Genomic DNA, 8,853 nt, shown 5'->3' on the forward strand with positions numbered 1-8,853 from the left:
ACACACACACATTGATTTCAAATTTAGTTATTATTTTTCGCTTTTATTTAAGTTTTCTCCTAATTTCCTTTTTCTTTCTCATTTCTTCCTATTAATTCTCTTTTTTCCTTTGGATTTTATTCATTTTTCCTCCTTTTTCCTTTCGTTAGTTTTCCTTTCTCCCTTTTATTTTAATATTTAATTTCTTTATATTTTTATATTTAATTTTTAATTTGGTGCACAGATATTTCTTTATGTTGCTATTTTTGGGTTCTTTTTCAAGTCAAGTTTTCAAAATTATCATTTGCATATCAATTTGCTCCTTTATTTTAACTCCGAGTTACCGTCTATGATCAAGGAAAAAATACAATTTTAAAAATGTATTTATTATCTGGTTGTTTTAGATGGTCACCACTTAAGTGGATGCGTGACAAATTGTTGACGAAATAATTTCATTTTATCCATAAGTTTTCTATCTAATTCAAGTTAATTTCCATTCCAGGTCCAAGATCCAATATGAAGTCTTGCACTTCATTTCGAGAATGGATTTTCTCTCTTGTCTTTTCATCAATTCACATTGATTGCTGACTTAGTTGTCTTTGAATTTACTGAATTGAATAATCATTCCATTCCTTGATCATTGAAATGTCTTTTCGTCCTATAACCGTAATATCATGGTAGTAACCTGGGTGGCTTCAGTTTTCTCCCAAGATTTTGTGTCCTTTCTTATTGCCATATATGACATTTTCCAATTCTATCCATCCCTTCTAAAGAACATAAGTCATCAAGTAAATCCAGCTTCAATGAAATGACTTCTCTAGGCCCTTTTATTAGGTTCATTCTTTTATCATTTTCATCCAAACTTCAAAAATTTTGTATAAAAGTAAAAGTTTTGTGTCCATCCAGAAATCTATTTCATTTATTGGTATGTTGTTTCTTCAATTCCTAACGTCCTATTTAGACAGGTAACTTTTAAGTTCTGATCTATTCATGAGACTATTTGGTGGTATAGTACAACATACCTTCATTTCTTTCAATTATGGTGTTTTCTATCATACACTTTTGTTGCTCTCTGCTACATGGTCCTAACTTCATTTTCTCGGTTGTGTTACAGAAGGGACTGTTCATGAACAACTACTTTCGATGAGTGATTGAGGAAGGCCCCCTCACAACTAATTCCGACACGAGCGTGCACAGGAACAAGCATGACATTGAAATCATCAACGGATCCCTGTTATCATGGAAAGTCCTTCAATAGGTATGACTCTATGGTGGCTTTGGTAAATTCCCTTTAAGGTATGAATATTCACATTCTGTAACCAACAATCAGAACATTATTTGTCCGGTTGTAATTTGAATTTTGTGAGCGAATTTTTGGACTTTTGGTTTGCATTTTGCACCGATTCGTTGATGTTGTTAACGGTTTGGCCGGTGATAAACTTTTGGTTTTACTTTATGGGTTGTATTTTTCTCCACATTTTGACTTTAGGCGCCATTTTTGTGCAACTTTACTCCCAACATCCATCCGACACGATAATTTGTTAACATTTCAACATTTTTTTAGGTGCGATTTTGTTGTTTTTTTGAAACCTTTTGATGCGTTTGTACTATTTTGAACAGTTGAAGGTAAGAGTCAGATATGTTATTGAGAATGTTTGACTTCAAGCCAAACCAACCTAAAATCTTTTTCGCAGAAAATTATGAGGTACCAGGAAAACCACCTATTCATAATCTATACAATGTTTTTTTTTTTTTTTAAATTTTAAAACCCCACTTAACTAAGTTTTCGAACTCAATGGCTTTATATTTTGGTATATAAAATCAATATTAAATATCATAATTTGAGATACTTTGTCTTCACATCAGTTCAGACTGCCCCTAATTAAACTAACTTGTAAGCTACTTGATAATTCAATTACCTTAACTTCAGGAAATTCATGTACAAAAAAAACTGCATTCCAACCCTTCGCATAATCACTTCCATGTACATTTAATTAATCTAGATAATTGCATTGCTTACAACATACGCGAGAAAGGATGACAAGTTAATTATGTCATTTTATCTAAACACCGTGCTTATCACAGGTGGCTTTATCAAACAGGCACTAACCTATACCTGTAACTAATAAGTACCCACGTCATTGTCATATTAGATAGAGGATCTTGTTGTCGGGCCGTCGGCACACGGGCTGAAATCGTTACGTAAGTCATGAGTTTTAGAATTGATTGTGAAGAGGGCGCCACAGACGAGGTGAACAGGAATTTTAAAGCTGTGTCCACACTTAGTCGATGGCGGTCGATCGACGAGGTGAATCCATTTTGTCGAGGCAGTGTGGACGGTTCAGTCGATCGACTATGTGTGGTCACAGCTTTAGGGCATACGTATAGTATTTTAAGGGCAGACGTATAAAATAAAAGGGCAGACTCTTCATAGGGATATTAGAGACTCACAAAGTCTAGGAGCATTCAAGACCTCCCTGGTGAAATATCTTAAAGGCTCATTTTGACCCGTGTGCGGCCTACCTAAGCCATATCAGATAACCATTATTAGGTATTATCATCAATGGTCTGTATTGTAATAAATGGTATCAGCTATTATTATTATTATCAATGGTGTCACCAATGGAAGCAATATTGATCTAAAATGACAAAGTATCTCAAAAAACACTTGAGAAATAAATTTATAATTAGTAATTTCATTAGTAAGCATTTTTGTATTCATTTCCTTGACTAATTTTCCACTCTGTCTCTGTTTTTCCCCGCAGGCAAAAGTGTTTCTCTAGTATTTATTTCAAAGGCTGCCTCGACACGCTGAGGCTGGGCTCCGAAACGAAGAAGTTTCAATCCCTCATCAACTACATTGGAAAACGAACGCGGGGTTCCAGTCACTAGAACCCTGGAGGAAGCATTGAGAGAAGCCTCGCATGGAAAGGGGAGCACTGTAAGAGAACAAGGTGGACTTGTGAGAGGGTAAATACAATCGTCAACCCACGAACGCCGATGTAAAAAGTGAAAATACCTACTAATAAGATTAGAAAAATAAAAACCTAAAAATAGAGATATTCAAATTTTATATGTATCCAAAGCAGAAAATCATTTGAAGTTGGTTCGATGTAAAAAGTGAAAATACTAATAAGATTAGAAAAATAAAAACCTAAAAATAGAGATATTCAAATTTTATATGTATCCAAAGCAGAAAATCATTTGAAGTTGGTGATCCCAAATGAGCTAAGCGCCAAAATTTGCTGAAATTAATATCATTGCATAAATGGGATATCCGAGTATGAAGTTATGAACCAAGTTCTTCAAACGACGCCTAAAGTAGTATTTTTGAGTGCTGTTTTTGGAACAAATTTTTCGCTTCCTTAAAAATTTAAAATTTTGGCGCTAAGCTTATTTAGGATTTTACCAAAATTCAAATAAAAAAATAGATAGGTATGTGTTCTGTGTGTTCGGTTACCTTTTTGAAATGGTATCCGATTTCGGAATTAGATCATTGTTGACTGTGAGATTACATACCCCGTTACTCGTAACTACAGAGATACTTATGTATTTATCTAGTGCCTAAAGTAGTATTTTTGAGTGCTGTTTTTGGAACGATTTTTTCGCTTCCTTAAAAATTTAAAATTTTGTCGCTAAGCTTATTTAGGATTTTACCAAAATTCAAACAAAAAATAGATAGGTATGTTTCTGTGTGTTCGGTTACCTTTTTGAAATGGTATCCAATTTCGGAATTAGATCATTGTTGACTGTGAGATTACATACCCCGTTACTCGTAACTACAGAGATACTTATGTATTTATCTCGTAGGCCTTATCTCGTAGGACTTATTCTTTTTAGGCCTTTTACTTTTTTCTATTTTAAAATCAATAATTGGTGCCTTAAAGCTTACAATAATTTACTCGTCACTTGTTAAATTTTTAATTGATGTCTCGTAGGCCTTATTCTTTTTACTTTTTTCTATTTTAAAATCAATAATTGGTGCCTTAAAGCTTACAATAATTTACTCGTCACTTGTTAAATTTTTAATTGATGTTGTAACAAATGAACTCCTCCTATACCCTTCAATTCCTGTCGAAATTGTAAAGTCCCAAAGGTATTTTAAGAATAAAACTATTTTCAATAATATTATTAAATAATCAAATAAAAAAACTACAGTTGTCCTCAGAAAAGAGGCTGTCTATATCTTTGAGGGATAAATAGGTAATTCAGTCTGTTTTTTGTAAGTTTGAATTGCTTTTTCTAGCAAAATTTCAAAAAAAAAATGGGGCGAAAGTGTTGCCAGTTGACCTCTGTTTCCATTTTAGCAACGTTGCATTCCAAGTTACAAAAAACAGGCTGCAGACAGTCTTTTTACTTTCCTTATCCTATAGGAAGGAAAGTAATGTAATCGGGTCGAATTTTCGATGGTCAGTGTTTAGTGTCAAAACACGTTTTGAGGTCCCTAGAGCCTAAATCCAAAGTTTCAGCTATTGGTTCGTGTGTCTGTCTGTCTGTCTGTAAACAAAATATCTCGAGAACATCATCTATTATCTCGGTATAGCTATTATCTATTTACATCTCGAGAACTCGAGAACGGTAAGAGCTAGAGACTTGAAATTAGGTATGTAGCTGTCAAATGTGACAAGGATGCGACACGAAACTTTTAGTTAAGATCGGTGCAACGCTTGGCGGCATTTTGCCGCTTTTTGGCGGTTTTGGACAAGAATGCAACAGTAAACGTTTGGTTGAGATATGTATGTGCTGCGGTTGACGTTATTTTGACCGCTTTTTGGCGGTTTTCGACAGTTTTTTTGGCGGTTTTCAGCTATACCGACTAAACGGTTAGAGATATTGTAAAAAGTAAGGTAAAAGAACACTCAAATAAGCATCATTTAATAGGATAAGGAAAGTCGTGTGATGTTCACTCCAGATTTTTAATATTTTTAATCAAATACCTACTCGCTCTACATTTAATTATGTTCTTTACTAGATTAATTTAGTGCGTTTTAATTGACACTGACGAAGAGTGTGTATCACTTTGTAAATCTGACACGAAACCAAAAAGATTTTTACTAACGAATAATAATCAAATTTCTGCATCTTCCTCCAACATCAGAAGTTGCAATATTTTCTAAACACTGACGAAGAGTGTGTATCACTTTGTAAATCTGACACGAAACCAAAAAGATTTTTACTAACGAATAGGTAATAATCAAATTTCTGCATCTTACTCCAACATTAGAAGTTGCATTATTTTCTAAAACTTGACAGTTTTTAAGTGAGAAAACATGTAAACTGCTTTCTGACAGTGTTATTATCTAATTTGTAATCATGATAATTACACCGGTATACATTAATCATCATGATGTTAACCCATCCCCAGAAACCTATTTTTACATGGTTTTATTTGAGATTACTGTTGGGTCAAATCTTTTAACCAACTTTGAGCCACTTTTACTGGTCCGATTGACTTGAAATTTAGTATATTGACAGAGATTACAAGCCCATTTGGATGACAATAGTATGTTCTGTCAAAAAATTTGAAATTTTACGAAATAAAACCATGTTTTCATTCATACAAATTAATTTTAAAGAGATGTATTTTTCGACCAATGTACTATCATTTTCCTGTAATCTTTCTTTCTTTACTTTTTTTTTTCTTCATTTGTTTTTATGTACTTAAACTTGTATGTAAGATATTTTTGTTGAACAAAATAAGAAAAAAATGTAATTTAAAAAAAAAAGTCGAAATCCTCTCAGACCCAAATTGTTTGTGTGCCCCAAAAGTAGGACCTAATTGAAGCTCTTTAGAGATCGAAATTGGTCGAATTTTCAAATGAGATGAACTTTCTTGTCCACCTGTGCGTATTGTTAAAACGCCCCAAAGGGGAAAGAATCCTGGTTATCACCACTTAGTTCCTGTTAAACACACAAGATAACCTTAGCAGGTTAAACACACAAGCTATTATGTTAATGGTACTGTCACTTCCTAGTGAAAAATTGCAATCGCTCCAAAACATCACCCATGTTTCTTGTCTAGTGTGAAGGAGGAGGGGGGAATTTTCCGCAGTTTTGTAAACGACAAAACAACAAATATGTCTAATAAGAAACAAATTCGAACAAACTCGTCCAAAACTGCACTTAGCTAGTAATCAGTTTCCATGTCAAATAATCAAATTTTGGTGGTCAAAATAAACGCCAACAGTCATTTTTCACGTTAAAATTTTGGACGAAAAAAAAGCACGTTAGCAGTCAGTTTTCTCGGAAAATTTTCGGGGGCTAAAAATAACGCCTGCATCATCAGCGTTTAAAAATTGGACTGATAATAATGCACATTGCTTGTGACGCGGCATTAATTATGAGTTTATGACGCCATGACAGACCATTCGTCATTTTTTTTTTTTTTAACGCCAAAAAACTGTGGGAGATTCTTCTGTCAATCAGAACATTGGACACATGTGTTAAGTACCAGGGACCCGGGTTAGGAAATGGGAGGGAGGGAATCGTAAAGATACCCTGGTGGGCGAATAAAGAAAAGAAGGCATTTTGAATAGGATGACCCCACTTGATGGGGATAAGGACTAAGTAAAAGAGAAAGATGACCGAGGAGGCACGAAAGTAAAAAAGGAGCTGGATTGCATTTAAAAGAAATATGTATAGTGAATCTCAACCTCGCAGTTTTACTTTCACCCATAGCGCTGAAGGCCTAAAACTGTTCCATCTACAAGAAAGCGTCGCTAAATTGGCAATAGACGACAAAACCCGTCAGTCTTATCGTGTTATCAGAATTAACATGATAACAACATGGTGTTGGTGTTAACTCGGTGACAGGGTACCCGTGAGAGTTTACGTCAACCTGTCCACAAATGATTTATTTGGCCCGGAAATTAACGAGAAAAGTCCCTCCTTTTTTGGCCTCTTTCGAATCCAAAATGAAGATTCAGTATTACAAAAAAAGTAGCTCATGAAATCTTGTTAAATAATTAATAAATAAAATATTTGTCGAGTAATTCGGTCCAATTTTATTAAATTCTTAATTTAATTTGTCGAGTAATATGGTCAAATGTGCCCATTAAACCGGGAATAAAAAATTGGAACAGTTTTGCACTTTATCAACTCATCGAATCTGTATGATTATCATTTGAAATTAATTCGGACTGGTGATCAGCAAAAAGATCTTCCACCCAACTACTAAATCTCAGATGGGCGGATATAGAGGACGTTCTTAACAGCTATATCATCACGAGCATAATGTCGAGTAATTCGGTCCAATTTTATGAAATTCTTAATTAAATTTGTCGAGTAATATGGTCAAATTGTGTCCATTAAACCGGGAACAAAAAATTGGAACAGTTTTGCACTTTGTCAACTCATCGAATCTGTATGATTATCATTTGAAATTAATTCGGACTGGTGATCAGCAAAAAGATCTTCCACCAAACTACTAAATCTCAGATGGGCGGATATAGAGGACGTTCTTAACAGCTATATCACGAGCATTATCATAAGTAATTATCTGCGGAAGTTATAAATAAATATTAATTTCCTACCTATTTCTTCGGCCCACCCCGTTTGTTTCTATTGAAAACTAAGCTCACGAGCATTATAATGTGAAGTAATTATCTGCGGAAGTTATAAATAAATATTAATTTCCTACCTATTTCTTCGGCCCACCCCGTTTGTTTCTATTGAAAACTAAGCTCCAATATGTTGTACACAACGTAGAAGCAATGTCCAATGTCCGGGGCCACATTTTGAAATTGAAGTTAATCCAATGGAGCAGTTGCAAATGGGTAAAAATTATAAATAAATGGTCGATTCCTATGTAAAAAGTTGGGAAAAATTCAAATCTGAGGTCGTCTTTTCATCAATTTCACATTGATGCTGATTAGTATGTTCTTGAATTTACTTGATTGAATAATCATTCCATTTTGATCATTGAATATGTCTTTCGACCTATAACCGTAATATCAATGGTAACCTTGGGTGCTTCATCTCTCCAACCTTGGGTCTTTATTGCCATTATGACATTCCAAATTCTTTCCATCCCTTCTAAGGAACATAGTCATCAAGTAATCCGCTTCATGAATGATCTTCTCTGGCCTTTTTAGTTCACTTCTTTCAAAAAGTTTTGTAAAAGTTTGTTGTCCAGTCCAGAAATCTATTTCATTTTTGGCATGTTGTTCTCCATTTCCTAACGTCCTTTTTAGCAGGTAACTTTAAGTTCTGATCTATTCTGAGCTATTTGGTGGTATAGGTCCATACCTCATTTTCTTTCAATTTATGGTGTTTTCTATCATACACTTTTGTTGCTCTCCTACATGGTCTACTTCATTTTTCTCGGTTTGTTGGTGGGCGAATAAAGAAAAGAAGGCATTTTGAATAGGATGACCCCATCTGATGGGGATAAGGACTAAGTAAAAGAGAAAGATGACCGAGGAGGCACGAAATAAAAAAGGAGCTGGATTGCATTTAAAAGAAATATAGTGAATCTCAACCTCGCAGTTTTACTTTCACCCATAGCGCTAAAGGCCTAAAACTGTTCCATCTACAAGAAAGCGTCACTAAATTGGAAATAGACGACAAAACCCGTCAGTCTTATCGTGTTATCAGAATTAACATGATAACAACATGGTGTTGGTGTTAACTCGGTGACAGGGTAACTAAGTAAAAGAAAAAGATGACCGAGGAGGCACGAAAGTAAAAAATGAGCTGGATTGCATTGATTTAAAAGAAATATGTATAGTGAATCTCAACCTCGCAGTTTTACTTTCACCCATAGCGCTAAAGGCCTAAAACTGTTCCATCTACAACAAAGCGTCGCTAAATTGGCAATAGACGACAAAACCCGTCAGTCTTATCGTGTTATCAGAATTAACATGATAACAACAT

General features: G+C 34.5%; 1 protein-coding gene and 3 long non-coding RNA genes across 7 annotated transcripts in view; 1 reads left to right on the plus strand and 3 right to left on the minus strand.

The window, feature by feature from the left end:
• LOC103514417 (ion transport peptide-like) overlaps positions 1 to 3,068 on the plus strand; it is a 58,580-nt gene extending 55,512 nt beyond the window's left edge. For all 4 annotated transcript variants that reach the window (XM_026827391.1, XM_026827393.1, XM_026827394.1 and 1 more), the window contains exon 4: positions 2,745 to 3,068. The gene's annotated coding sequence lies outside the window, so the exon portion shown is untranslated. The remainder of the gene's footprint in view (positions 1 to 2,744) is intronic.
• The window catches only part of LOC103514416, a 78,150-nt gene that overhangs the window by 53,076 nt on the left and 16,221 nt on the right, over positions 1 to 8,853 (minus strand). The window lies entirely within an intron of this gene.
• Positions 2,805 to 3,529, minus strand: LOC113469564. The gene is made up of 2 exons (XR_003392932.1): positions 3,110 to 3,529; positions 2,805 to 2,998 (listed from the first exon to the last, which is right to left on the minus strand). It is a non-coding gene; the product is annotated as an uncharacterized LOC113469564 (long non-coding RNA).
• On the minus strand, positions 7,231 to 7,735 carry LOC113469565. Its single transcript, XR_003392934.1, has 2 exons — positions 7,619 to 7,735; positions 7,231 to 7,511 (listed from the first exon to the last, which is right to left on the minus strand). It is a non-coding gene; the product is annotated as an uncharacterized LOC113469565 (long non-coding RNA).

This window comes from Diaphorina citri, unplaced genomic scaffold, assembly GCF_000475195.1.
Source record: "Diaphorina citri unplaced genomic scaffold, Diaci psyllid genome assembly version 1.1 scaffold1137, whole genome shotgun sequence".
NCBI lineage: Eukaryota > Metazoa > Arthropoda > Insecta > Hemiptera > Psyllidae > Diaphorina > Diaphorina citri.